Consider the following 15,463-nt stretch of genomic DNA (forward strand, 5'->3'; position numbering starts at 1 on the left):
TCACTCTCTCTTTATATTCCATTGAGCTACACCAGCGGTTGTGAGAATAGACAGGAGGAGTCAGATAGAGAAAGACTGATAACTGAGAACTGACTTTTGTGGAAGGAAAATACCAGGATTGGTGCTTAGGTCTTAAGCAAAGTTGTGAATGTTGTGCTTTTACTGACATAGGAAATTCAGGAGGAGGGATAAATTTGGGGAATAATATGAGTGTGATTTTTGACATGAGAGTGTTAGATATCTGAGGAGTGTTCAGGAGAATCGTTAAAATGTTTCAGAGATGAACATATCTAATGGTAAGGAACCATTAGATTTAAAGAAAAGAGAAGGAAAGAAAAGTTAGGAGGAAAAGAAAAGTAGGAGAAACTAAGGGAAAGGGACTTATATTCATCTAATTTCTATTTTAAACTAAACACTGCTAGGAACTTAACCCGTCTTACGGCATTCAGTCCTTGGTGTATGACTAAAAATAATTTTATCCCAATATGCATTTGATTGTGAGGTTTTGAAATAACAAGTGGTATTTCCCAGCAATTTCCTTGTACCCACTGACCTATTCCCAAGTAGCATCCATTGACTCATAGAACAGACACTGTAAGAAAAAGTAGGAGAAACAGCTTTTGATTTTACAGTACTTAGACTTTCAATTTTATTTTTTATATTATTTTACTTATTTCTTTTTCTTTATTATTATTGTTGTACTGGGGGTACATTGTGGCATTTGCAAAAGTTCTTATATCATATTTGAATTCATACCCTAATCATTCTCCTTTATCCCTCATCCCCCCATTCCTGGAATAGTTTCAACAATCTCATTTTTCTATTTGAATGTATGTGTACATAGTATTTGTACATATTCACCCTCCTACACCTTCTCCCCACATCCTCCCCACCTCCTACTGGTACCAAGCCCCCAGACAGGACATTTTCTGCCCTCCTGTTCTCTGTTTTTGTAAAAAAATAAAAAAGACATTTGTGTTTGTTCAAGATAGCTATTAGACTTTTAATTTTAAAAAATAAATGCCTTTAATAAATTTGAAAGTAGTTTGTGTTTCTGGTCCTTAGAAATCTGAGAGGCAGGAAGAACTGGGATAGAAATGGCATCATTGTGTGTCCTACGTGATGAGACACAGACAGTTCAAGAGCCCTTCCTGTCCCAGCAAAGTGCAAGAGAAGAAGGGTATAAGTGGAGAGTGTATGGAAGTCAGGAAATTCTTAAAGATCCACACCAAGCTTCTTATAGCCCTATACAGTCAGGGAATAGCAGATTGGCTCTTGTTTACTCAAAAAAGGCATGGGCCTAGCTTAGATAGGGGAAAGTTGAGGAAGCCTTGGTTTCAAGAACAAGGGGTGGCTCAGAAGCACTTAAAGGAAATGACAACAAAAGACAAGAGGGAATGTGCCTCTCAGCAGGTATCGATCGCTATGGATGGATCAGAGATCCTCAACTGAAACCTTAGAGCTGTAAGAGTGCCTCAGAACAAAGGAACAGCCTTGGGACAACAGAAAGGAACCCTTGAAAAGGTCAACATATTTGCCTGCCTATAGAATGCAAGCTTTTAACATTTGAAGAAAATAAAGGAGGTTATATGTCTTGCATTGCTAAATTTGTAGTCAAAGAGTTGTACCTATAATAATAAGTAAAACTTCATGTAGCTGAAGGAGTTGAAGTACTTTATACACATATATGAAAACAGAACAATGAAACATATTGAAATTGTTTTTAAAAGGGGGTGTTAAAGGGATGAATGAGAGTGAGAGAGGGAGTGAATCTGATCTGGGGCATTGTACACATATATGCAGACATCACAATGAAACCTCTTTGTACAACGAATATGTGCTAATAAAAATGGAAGAAAACAAAAATAAATAAAAATAATTATTGGATAAAATTTTATTGTGTTTCTGGAACTCAATATTCATACCACTGAAAGTGTGACTCATTGTCCAAAATCATTATTGTCATCTGAGAGCTCATTACAAATTCTTGTCTACAAATTTGTAGATTCTACCTCATACCAATCTCTTGAAATGGAGCCCTGAGAGAAATATGGGTTTTAGTACACTGTTCAATTGACTATTATACATACTAAATTCAATGAAGTGATGGTGTAGAAATATGAAAAGCAATTGACCAGAGCAAGGAAATGGATTATGGAGAAATGTGTATCCAAGTGGAGTTGGAAGGAAATCATAGCATATAAGGTAGCTCATCATAGATATGAGGTTCTCAATGCAGACTCTTGGTAGTGATCTTGGAAAGGCAATCAAACAGGAGAGGTGTATTGACCATTGACCTAGGAGGATGCATGAAATTAGTAGAACAAATGAGCAAAAGGTCAAAAAGAAGATATAGCTTAGGAGTTTAAGAGAGTGTTGGTGATTGGATTAAACCACATTAGCCTTACAGATAGGGTGGAAATGATCACAGGACAGAGCAGATTGATAAGTTCCATGGTTGGAGGACTTAAGGATGCAGTGTCAACTAAGTTCAGTTTCTCATTATGAATGACAGAAAAGGCGGAAATCTGGATAATCGGATAAAGGTGTGATGATACAAGCATGTTTCTAAAGTGGAACAAAGGCAAAATCAGCTCTCTTATTCACAACTGAGTCTATGATTTACCTAATTTCACAAAGAGACCTGGCTATTCCCATTATGGGGAAAAATTACTGAGAAACTGGAGAAATAATCCCCTTTCTGTAACCTTTTAATTAATTTTATTCCTCCATGTCCCACCTGAGATTCTTCTCTTCCAGCAGGTGACTAAATCTGCAATCTAGTTCCTTTTCCCCACTTGTGAATTAAAATGGAATGCTAGGATATGCATTTAAACCTCACTTCTGCATGATTTTTTTCCTTTGCTTATCTAGAAAAATCATTTAGCTTCTATGTGTTGCATTAGGCCACTGTAATTAACAGTGGTGGTATCATTTTGATGTGCTCTGTGAGGCAGTGAGCACATTAAAGTTGAAAGCTACAATGGATGAATAGTGTTCTAAGCAGGCTGCTATTGCACCATTATTGCCAGCAATTATTTCTCAGATTGACACATCTAGTAAAAAGTCAGCCACCTTCCTCTAGGCATCATCTCAGTAGATACAACTAGGAACTTCTGTTTGATTCCTTCTTTTTTAAATGGATGGATGTTTGTTATTTCTCTGGAAACTTCTCCTTCTCCTATGTGGCTGTGTCTCCAATTTTTTGAGTGGCGACATGGTTTCAGATTCGGGCTTTATGGTAGCACTATGGACTTCTTCCTGGGATGAATTATGGAACCGCCATTTTACTGGTCCTTTCCAGGTTTCTGTTTTGCTCAATTCCTCCTCACCTTGTCATCATCTTTAGCATTCTTATTCTGGTTTGGGGGATGGAGATGTAAAGTCTTAGAAACTGAACAGCTACATCTAAAAGAGACTTAGCATTTACCACACACAACGCTGTGTGTAAGGCATTGTCTTAAGCAAAGCAACCAGTACTAACTCACTCAATCTTCATCATAATGATTGTACACCCACTATTGTCATTATTTTCAAGCAGGAAAATTAGGATACAGGTGAAGCAGAAGCTGCATAGCTAGTGGTTAGCACAGTAGGATTTAAATCCAGGCAGTTTGTCTTTTTAGCTGTGTGGTGTTATAGAGAGAAATATGACTAGGCATCAGTCATGGAAGCCAGGACTGGACCATTAGCTTCTGCTTAGAAAATTGCAAAAAGGAAGAGCTAGATGCAAACATTGATGGGAATGACAGGATACTAACCTACATCGAAATGAGATGCTCTGGATATGGGAACCCATGGAGTGAGAAGTGGGATAGAGTGAAGTGAGTTAGGGACCCAAGGTCCTGTATCAGAAGCTGGACAGAATTAATGGCAGGTAGTTTTGCTGGGAAAACTGGTTAGCAGTCTGCAAAAAACTGAAACTAGATCCATGTTTATCACCCTATACCAATATTAACTTAAAATGGATCAAAGATCTTAATATCAGACCCCAAACTCTAAAGTTGGTACAGGAAAGAGTAGGAAATACCTTGGAATTAATAGATATAGGCAAAAACTTTCTCAGTGGAACCCCAGCAGCTCAGCAACTAAGAGATAGCATAGATAAACGGGACTTCATGAAACTGAAAAGCTTCTGCTCAACAAAAGAAATGGTCTCTAAACTGAAGAGACCACCCACAGGGTGGGAGAAAATATTTGCCAGCTACACATCAGACAAAGGACTGATAACCAGAATATATAGGGAACTTAAAAAACTAAATTCTCCCAAAATTAATGAACCAATAAAGAAATGGGCAAGTGAACTAAACAGAACTTACTCAAAAGAAGAAATTCAAATGGCCAAAAAACACATGAAAAAATGCTCACCATCTCCAGCAATAAAGGAAATGCTAATTAAAACCACACTAAGATTCCACCTCACCCCTGATAGAATAGCCATCATTAGCAATACCACTAACAACAGGTGTTGGCGAGGATGTGGGGAAAAAGGAACCCTCTTACACTGCTGGTGGGAATGTAAACTAGTACAACCACTCTGGAAAAAAATTTGGAGGCTCCTTAAAAATGTAAACATTGATCTACCATACGATCCAGCAATACCACTCTTGGGGATATACCCAAAAGACTGTGACACAGGTTACTCCAGAGGCACCTGCACACCCATGTTTATTGCAGCACTATTCACAATAGCCAAGTTATGGAAACAGCCAAGATGCCCCACCACTGATGAATGGATTAAGAAAATGTGGTATCTATACACAATGGAATTTTATGCAGCCATGAAGAAGAATGAAATGTTATCATTCGCTGGTAAATGGATGGAATTGGAGAACATCACTCTGAGTGAGGTTAGCCTGGCACAAAAGACCAAAAATAGTATGTTCTTCCTCATATGTGGACATTAGATCAAGGGCAAACACAACAATGGGATTGGACTATGAGCACATGATAAAAGCGAGAGCACACAAGGGAGGGGTGAGGATAGGTAAGACACCTAAAAAACTAGCTAGCATTTGTTGCCCTTAACGCAGAGAAACTAAAGCAGATACCTTAAAAGCAACTGAGGCCAATAGGAAAAGGGGAACAGGAACTAGAGAAAAGGTTAGATCAAAAAGAATTAACCTAGAAGGTAACACCCACGCACAGGAAATCAATGTGAGTCAATGCCCTGTATAACTATCCTTATCTCAACCAGCAAAAACCCTTGTTCCTTCCTATTATTGCTTATACTCTCTCTTCAACAAAATTAGAAATAAGGGCAAAATAGTTTCTGCTGGGTATTGAGGGGTTGGGGGGGAGTGGGAGGGGGCGGAGTGGGTGGTAAGAGAGGGGGTGGGGGCAGGGGGGAGAAATGACCCAAGCCTTGTATGCAGGTATGAATAATAAAAGAAAAAAAAAGAAAATGTGGTATTTATACACAATAGAATTTTATGCAGCCATGAAGAAGAATGAAATGTTATCATTCGCAGGTAAATGGATGGAACTGGAGAGCATAATTCTGAGTGAGGTTAGCCTGGCCCAAAAGACCAAAAATCGTATGTTCTCCCTCATATGCCGACATTAGATCAAGGGCAAACACAACAAGGGGATTGGACTTTGATCACATGATAAAGCGAGAACACACAAGGAAGGTATGAGTATAGGTAAAACACCCAAAAAACTGGATAGCATTTGTTGTCCTCAACACAGAGAAACTAAAGCAGATACTTTAAAGCAGCTGAGGCCAATAGGAGAAGGGGACCAGGAACTAGAGAAAAGATTAGCTCGAGAAGAATTAACTTAGAAGGTAACACACATGTACAGGAAAGCAATGTGAGTCAACTCCCTGTATAGCTATCCTTATCTCAACTAGCAAAAGCCCTTGGTCCTTCCTATTATTGCTTATACTCTCTCTTCAACAAAATTAAAGATAAGGGCAAAATAGTTTCTGCCTGGTAGCGAGGAGTTGGGGGAGTAAGGGAGGGGTGGGGGGAGTGGGGGAAAGAGGGGAGAAATGACCCAAACATTGTATGCATATATGAATATAAATAAAAAAGAAAAAATTGGCAGGTAGTTTTTGGACTTGGCTGCCAAATGGATGCTCATGTTGCCATAACATAAGACTGGCTAAGTCTACAGGGGAACATTTTTCTGAAATCCATACATCTTTGTCTCCAAAGATGATGTCATGAGAACTACTTGTCTGGGTAGCCCATACCTGTGTGCATTTTCTTTGTTTGTTTGTGCCTATTAAAAATAGTGCCTTAGGTAGACTTCTTGTTAGCAGCAGGGGACTGGGCTTGAGAACTTTGCTCTTGCGTGGTATGGTATTCTATTACAATTTAGGGACTATGGTTTAATTGGATGATGGTGACCCCAGCTGAGGCTGGAAATTCTGAATATGGCTATCTACACCATTTCCTGTCCTTTCCCAATTCCCTCTAGTGGTTGGGAATTGTGCTTTGGTAAAACTGACTAAAGAGATAGATTACCAAGCAAAGACAGTTTCATTGTTTTGAAAATATGATAAGGCAATATGTTTGTCTTGTGGGTGTTTCAAATGCCTAATTGTTGGATTTCTGCATCCCACTAAACTGTTTTTTTTTACTTCTAAGATTTTTAAGGTGAAAGTATATGGAAATAGTGTTCTAATAATTCTCATGTAACATTAAATTTTAGATTCTTCTTTGGAGCAAAAGATTCTCTTCAGTGTTTGCAAAATTCTTTCTTTCTTTTTTTTTGGCAGTACTAGGGATTGAAACTCAGCCTCACCTTTACTGCCTGAATTCAGCCTGCCAGCCACACCACAAGGTGCTGTATCTTACTTTGAACTTTCTATTTATATTAGAAGAAAATATTCTCATTTTTATCTTGTAAGAATCAGCCCAAATTTCTGCTTACCATGGAGATCCTTATAACTGCTTAGGCTGGCCTTGATCCTTCTTTTGACTTGTTAGTATGCCTGCTTATAACCTTCACATTGTTCCTTCACTCCAACGTTTTAAAAACATGAAACTTCATGCATATAAAATGTTAAAACAAATACTTGTATAGTATGTGTGTAATGGAACTTAGCAATTAATGTATTATTGATCCTTTTGAAGCCCTTCCCAAACACATTTCCTCTCAGCCAGGTATGCACTACCTATGATTTGGTACCTGTCATTCCCTTGCATATCATTAGAATTTTACAGCATCTGCAATGATTCATACATGTGCAAGTATAACATTGTTAAATATGTTTAAAGCATTATATAAAATATATGGATCCCTCTTAAATTTCTTTTTTTCCCACCTCATACTTGTGCTGTGAGAATCATCAAAGTTGATTTATGTAGCTATAGTTCATTAACTTTTACTGCTCTATTGAAATGCATTTGATGAATAGAACACAATCTGTCTATTCTCCTGCTGATGGACATCAAAGTTGCTTCCAGTTTTTGGGACACATAAATATATGCTTCTCTGAAAATGTTTCACCTGCTTTCTGGGCACGTCTGTGTGAGTGCCTCTGTAGACATCATATATGCAGAAGCAGAATAGCCTGGTTATAGATTATGTACATTTTCAAATATACTACAAATTGCTATTTCTACCCCCAAAGTGAATCCATTTCTCTTCTTCCCAAAAGTCAACATGTACTAGTTGCTCCAAATCCTTACTATTAGTTAGTACTCCCAAAAACCTTTAACCTTTTTAATAGAAAATTTCAAAGATAAAAATAGATAGAGGTAGCATGGACCCTCTGTGTCCATCACCCAACTACAAGATTGATCTCAGAGTCAATATTGCTTCATTTGCACTTCTATACACTTCCCCCAGCATGTATCATTTTAATCAATCCTCAGCATAGTTATCATTATCATTTAATCTGCAAATATTTTATTGTATTAAGCTGGGAAGTGTCTTTTAAAATAACCATCATATCATCACCACACTTAAAAAGTAATTTTTTAATAAACATCTAATATTGTCATTATCATCACAGACATTTTAGTAGTGTATTCTAACCAGTATCAAGATGTACATATGCCTTTTTTAGTGTACGCATGCTCCTTCCATTTTTCTTCCCTTCCTTTACTTGCTATAAAATTAGATGTTTTGTCCTGTAGAATTCACCACAGACTGGGTTTTGCTAATTGCATCTCCATGATATTATTTTATATGTTCCTATAAATTGCTGCTTAGGTCTGTAGACTACGGGGTTGATATTGTGTTTTTTCATCATAATGTCTCCTTGTGACTGACTCCTTGTGATTTTAGCAGTTGGTGCTCAATCTTTAAATTCACAATTCAAATGGTGCTACAAAATGCTACATTCTAATTCTCTCATTCCTCCTTGATTAAGTAACTGGAATGTTCTGTAATGATAAACTTTTCTTCCTCTATTATTGGATAACTTAGTTGTAGCATACACATAGCAAAGACGAGATAATTCCACTTATTTTTCAGTTTTTGATCTTTCAATTATGACTAATAAACTTATTGTTTATATTATTTTGAATTCATGATGATAAAATATTTATAAAAACTCATAAATTTAGATGTAGTAGGTGAGTTTCAATTCATCTCAGTTCTTGCTCTTTCTGATGCTCAGGTTTCTCAGTTTTGGCTGATGGAACTTTCTAAAGTTGGACCTTGAGTCCCTTTGTGAGCTGTGACAGTCTTTGATATCTACTATGACTGAAAATTTCCTGTTTGTCGCATATTTCTCCTGCCCAGACCTGAGGTTATCATCTTCAAGAAATCCTGCATCCTTTCAGTGAGGAATGGCATGTACCGTTTACAGTCTGGGAACAGAGGGTTATTTGAAAAATACTTCAATTTTTGGTAACCTGATGGGTGCACATATCACTGGAACTTCAGATTGCCTCCCCTAGATAATTACTTAGGCTGAGTGTTTGTAGAACTGTCTTGCGTATAATCAGTTTCTGCCCCCAAAATTGTCTATTCACATATATTATTAATTTTACACATTGAATTCTTGTTTTTATTTTTTATTTTGGAGAATTCTACATATCTATTCTTTGGTGACTATGTTTGTTTCAAAAAAGTTCTTCCAATCTGTGATTTATCTTTTTACTATTGCTATATTTTTAAGCAAGTGAATTTCTTAATTTTAAGGCAGCTAAGTGTGTTTTTCTTTTTATTTATGGCTTGTACTTTTTTCCATTAGAAAAGATGAAGCAAGAATATAAGTCTATATCAATAATATATCTATAGTTCATTGGAGCCAAAAGACAACCAACTAAGAAAACAACACAAAACTACAATGAAAAATACCAAATAAGAGATTAAGGTGACGGTATATGGCAGATGGGCTTCATATACCTATATGAAACAGAACTAAGAAACCACTTGCAATTGCTTTAAGTGGTGTGGGGAAAGGGTTGAGGGGGAGAGACAATGGGGTCGATGTAAGTAATGTGCAATATAAGTCTAATTAGAATTGTCACTATGAATCCCCCCTGTATAATGGATATATCCAAATAAAAATTTATTATAAAAAAAGAAAAATACTAAATTATGGTCAAGCCTCTAATTCCAACTACTTGGGAGGCAGAGATCAGGAGGATCACAGTTTAAGGCCGGCACTGGCACAAAGTTAGCAAGACCCCCATCTCAACCAATAAGCTGGATATGGTGGCATGTCTCTTTCATCCCAGCTACACGGGAGGTATAAATAACAGCATCATGGTCCAGTACAGCTCAGGCAAAAACGCAAGACCCTATTTGAAAAATACAGCCAAAAGAGCTGGAGGCATGCCTTGAGTGCTAGAGTGCCTACCTCGAAAGCACAAGGCCCCAAGTTCAAACCCCAGGTTTTGTCCTCCACCAAAACCACCAAAATTAAATAACTAAATTGTCATAATAAAAGTAATCAGTTAATACAAAGGAGAGCAGTAAAGGAGATATAAAGGAATAAAAAGGATGTGAGGAGAACAAAAAGTAAAAAGTAGAAAATGAAATATATCAAGACAAACTCAAATAGACTAAGGACCCAAATGTAAGCACTAAAACTATAAAGCTCTTAGAAGAAATTAAGGGATAAGTCCTCATTAGTCAAATTCTTGGGAATGATATCAAAAAACCAAGCAACCAAAGATAGAACAGATAAGCTGACTTTGTCAACATTGGAAACTTTTGTATTGTAGAACACTATGAAGAGAATGAAAAGACAGCCATGGTGTGGGATAAACATGTTTGCAATTCATACATTTGGCAATGCATTTGTATCTATAATATAGAGAATCATTATAATTTAAGAAATAAAAATCCAATTTAAATGAACAAAAACCCTAAATATATATTTCCACAATGTAGATGAACAAATGGCCAATAAGTATATGAAAAAACATTCCACATCAAAAATGTAAATAAAAACCAGAAGGTGAGATCACTTCACATCTATTAACATGGCTATAATTAGAAACAAATAAAAACAAGTATTAGCAGTATATGGAGAATTTAGAACCTTCATACATGGAAGGTCCAGTAGCGCAACTCCTAGGGGAAACAGCCTGGCAGTTCCTCAACAGGGTGAAAACAGAATTGCCATATGACCTAGCAAGTCCACTCCTAGGCATTTACCCAAAAGTAATGAAGATAACTGTCCACACAGAAACTTGTGCATAAATGTTCACAATGACATGACTCATAATGGCTAAAAAGTGTGAACAACCAAAACTGGTGCTTGTAAGTAAGATGTAGTTTATCTGTGTAATGGAATACTATTCAACCATAGAAAGGAATGATGTACTAATTTCTACTACAACATAGGAGAACCTCTAAAAACATGGCATAAGCAACAGAGTGAAAAGACACCCTGTGGAACAGGAGAAAATATTTGAAAATCATACATCCGATAAGAGATTAGTATTCTCTCAGCTTCCCTCCGTCCTTCCCCACCTCCCTCCTTTCTTTCCTGTACTGCTGAAGACTTTCAGAATAATACTAAATATTAGTAGAAGTGCAAATTCTTCTCTTATTCTGATCTTAAAGTAGATAATTTCAAATTTCTACCATGAAGAGACATGTTTACATCTAAAAAAGAATATTTAGATGCCCTTAGTCCGTTTATATTTCTATTGGCCCTAGTTTGTGAACTCTTTTTTAAAACATAAGCAAATAGTGACTTTTTCAAAGATTTTGTTTACATCTTTTTTCTCTTTTTAAAAAAATTTTATTTTATCATTTTTATATGCTTTTTTGGTTTATTTGTTTGCAGTTAAGGGGTTTGAACTCAGCACCTCGTGCTTGCTAGAGAGGTGCTCTACCATTTGAGCCACTCCACCAGCTCCCCCCCCCCACTTTTTTGGTGATGGGTTTTTCTGAGCTAGGGTCTCTCAAACATTTTTTTCAGGGCTGGCTTCGAACCGTGATTCTCCTGATCTCTGCCTCCTGAGTAACTAGGATGACAGGTGTGAGCCACCAAGTACACCTGGCTGCATTTTCTTTTCTTAAAAAATAATGCATTAAATTTTGCGATAGATTTTCCACAAAGATGAAACCAAATGTGCGTGCTTGTATCAAATCCAACTTGGATTTTACACATCATCCTTTTTATAACGCATTATTAAATTGAGCCTGTATTGTTCTATATAGGACATTTGCATTATAAATTAATGTTACCCCTATGTAATTTTCTTCTTTGATTTTGGAAAACTGTTCTTTTCTATAGTCTGAAATAAGTTGCAATATAGTGAAATAATTTATTCCTCAAATGTATACCCTCCCACAAAAAAATCTCTAAGACCTGATTGACTCACTAGAGAGTCTACCAATTTTTAACTGTGTTATATTTATTTAATTTTTCTCTTGTTTCTTAAAACAACTTTGAAAAGTTTTAGTTTTTATTAAAATTTTAAACTACACTTAAAAAAATTTAATTATATGGTTTATACTGTTCAGATATTTTTTCAATTTTATATATATTTCTAGCTGTGATTTAGTATTATTTATTTTAGATATGTTTCTACCTTATCAAAGAAATCAAATTTTTAAAAATCCAATTGATTAAATATTTGCACTGGCTTTTACTCTCTAAGACTTGTTTTGATAATATTTTTATGCAGTATAATTTTGGGTTTTAATTTTCTGCCACAGGTTTTTTAAAATAAAGTGAGCTTTATGCTTCCATGCTGGGGGTGTTGAACCTAGGGCCTAGGTTCACAAGCAAGCACTCTGCTACTGAGCTATAGCCCCAGTCTCAGAGCAGGCAATATGTTTGCTTTCATATTCTCCAGCATATGTTCTGTCCTTTCTATTTTTATGGCCTCTTTTGATTGCTACTCTTTTACTATATGGCTATGTTTTCTTTGTTTTGTATAGTTCTGAAATTTCCGAATATAGATATTCCTTTACCAGTGCCACTAGCCCCTCTCCCCCTAATAGGGGTTTTCCTTCTGATAAGAGTGGTTTGGGGTTTGGTCCTTAAAGCTCTTAGTTTGGCCTTACTCTCAAATCTACCCACCTGTCACTTATGTGTTCTCAGGGGAGCAGTGGCCTTGTCTACCAGAAAGAAAGTAAACTCCAGAAGGTGGGAAAGAATGGGAAACAACCTGAATGTCATGAAGTGTGGTGGTTTTTTAGATTTGGTATATATACATATGTATGTATGTTCATATATGTATGTTTATATATGTATAAATGTACATATGGATATTAATTACTTGTCTTCTATCATTGTAATTTGTTTTCAAGAAGTACGTTAATTAAAATGCTAAGTTAAACTTGTATCTGCTAATTTGGAGGAAATACACCTACATATTTTTAATTAAGAAAAGCAAGTTGCAAATTCATATTTCTAGTATGAGCTTTTTTTTGGCCAAAAATGTTGTTAAAATTACCCCCTCACAATTTTACATATTTGTTAATATTAGTTTCAAAATTTATAGGGTGGGGAATATTGATGATGTAGAGGTTACTTCTTTATCTTGCCAGGTACTGAGTGAAGGACAGTGGAATTCTGATCGAAGGCATCCTCTTTGGGGAATAATTTGGCAATGTCAAATATACTTGAAATACACTTGAAATATTTTAAAAGTAACAACAACTTCAATTCTTGGAATTAATCCTGTTGCCCACATCTGCACACAAAGGTATGTGTATAGGATGTTCATTGAAGCTGTGGGTAAAATAGAAGGTTGAAAGTGACTAATTTGGGGCAGTAGGGGAAAGTTAAAAAGTTAATTTTATAGGGAATTCTATGAATTCCTAGAGAGATCGATGGATAGACAATAATAATCTGTATATTATATGGTTTTTAACTGCTACATAGGTTGCATATAAAGTATGCAGCCTGCTATACTTGGGTTTTGCTTATATGCGAATATAGATAGATTGATAGGTAGATAGATTAAAGAGATAGATGAAGAAATAATTAACTATGGTTGTCTCTAAGGAAGGGAGGTGAATATGTATCTAAGAAATTAAAGATGAGATTTGCTTTTCCTGTTTACTTATTTAAAAATGTAGGCTACTAGAATTCATGATCTATTGTAATGAACCAATTAATTATTGTTTTAATTGGTAGGTAAAAGGTCTTGGGAGTGCATATCCTTTCTTGGGAACATGACTTGATTTTTAAAAGATCATGCAAAATAGAATGAGGCCAGGCCTTACACTGAGGAGAGAATCAGAGACTAGAGCTCAGCCCTGCAGTATCCATGTGTAGATGTTCTTATAGTGGTGTGGTAGTGTTGGGGATGCCAGTACAAGACGGACAATCTACTGTACAATGAGACATATGCCTACCAGCCTGGCAGGTCCAGACCTCAATGATTGTGGCAAACTCAGAGTCATAGAGAAACTGTCACTGTGTCTCACATTTACCTACTGCAGCTATGAAATGCAAAGCCCTATAATGGTCTGTGGAGTCAGAAAAACTGGGTTTCCATCATGGCAAAGTCACTTATTAAAAGTGAAGCATTAGAATGTTATTAATTTTTCCTAAAACGAAATATCTTTAGCATTTTTCCCAATGATAAAAATTATCATGATACTAAACAAAGCAAACAAAAAAATGAAAAGCAAAAGTCCCTTATATGTTTCTTAATTTCTCCCCTCTGCTTCCTCCCTACCCTGATAACTACTGTTTATGACTTAATATTATTTCCTTCCAAATTTTAGTGAAGACATAAATATACATAACAGTAACACAAATGGGAACTTACTATATACTTTATTTTCTCTCCATATGCAATATAGACCAGGAGTCAGCAAACTGTCTTTGGTAAAATATAAAATAGTAAATATTTTAGGCCTTATAGGTCATGAAATCTCTGTCAATTCAATTCTGCTATTGCAGCAAGAAGTCAGCCTTAAGGAGAAGTAAATGAATGGGCATAGCTGGGTTTCAATAAAACATTATTTAGAAAACAGGTTTCATTTGGCCTTTGAGACAAAGTTTGTCAACCCCTAACATGCTTAAGTCTACCTCATCTTTTTTTACTGGCCGCCCAGAACAGATAAAAAAAAAATTAATTTCACTAATTCCCCACCCATAAATATTGAAAGTCATTTCCATTAGGGTCTCTGTTTACCAAACACTACTGGTCAATTAGCTGGATTAGCTGGTGTCTTTCTTCTTCCCCCTGTGTGTAAAAACTCACTGCTGCTTGTGGTCCACTGAAGTCATGTATCATGCAGTCCATGTCACTTGCTCTGCCCTAACTTGTGCTTCCACCAGCTGAGCTAACCAGCCAACCCAAGCTGGTCTAAACATTTATACTTGGATTATACTATCCGGTTGAATTATATAGTATCTTAACCAAGAAAGAGAAGTACAAAGAAGAGATTGGTGATTCTACAAAAACTGAATTGATTTGGAAAAGACTTTATTAAGGTAATTTTTTTTAAGGCTGTCAAACTAGGTATGGGTTAGAAACTTTTGGTGGGCAGTTGGGGTGAAGCCACACAGCTCTCTGGAAAGAGCCATACATGAAACCCAGCTAGGTCTGGGCTCAGGCCCTGCCCTGTTTCCTCTGTGATAATTCTGAAGCTGGGCTGGGCTGGGGAACTGGCTTCTACCCTATGCCCCATGCTCCCGCCTTTCTGAAACATTTTTTGTAGGTCTTGGGTTCCTTTTATTTTTTATGTTTTAGCTTACATATTCAGAATGTGAAAGATTAGTAAGGAGGCTATCCTGTTTCTCATCACAAAGGTGCAGTTCCTGTAACATTTAAAATAATTCTAAATTCATATTTACATTTTAATCTCATTCTTGCTTTATTCTTTTAGCAAACTGTCTTTTCTGTTCATCCCATGTTTTACTCCTAGGCAGAATCTATCTTACCTGGCATTCTGAAGCAGTTGACATTGATTTTGGTAAATAGTCTACTTTGATTTTTGCTACAGAGAGATTTTAGTACAAATTCTCATATTGTTTTTCTCAACAAATAGAAAAATATGTTCCACAGTCATTGTACTGGGTTTGCCCAGCCTGCTAGTTTGTAACTCACTGTCTCATCTCTTTTATTTA

This window comes from Castor canadensis, chromosome 7 (genome assembly GCF_047511655.1).
Source record: "Castor canadensis chromosome 7, mCasCan1.hap1v2, whole genome shotgun sequence".
Taxonomy (NCBI): domain Eukaryota; kingdom Metazoa; phylum Chordata; class Mammalia; order Rodentia; family Castoridae; genus Castor; species Castor canadensis.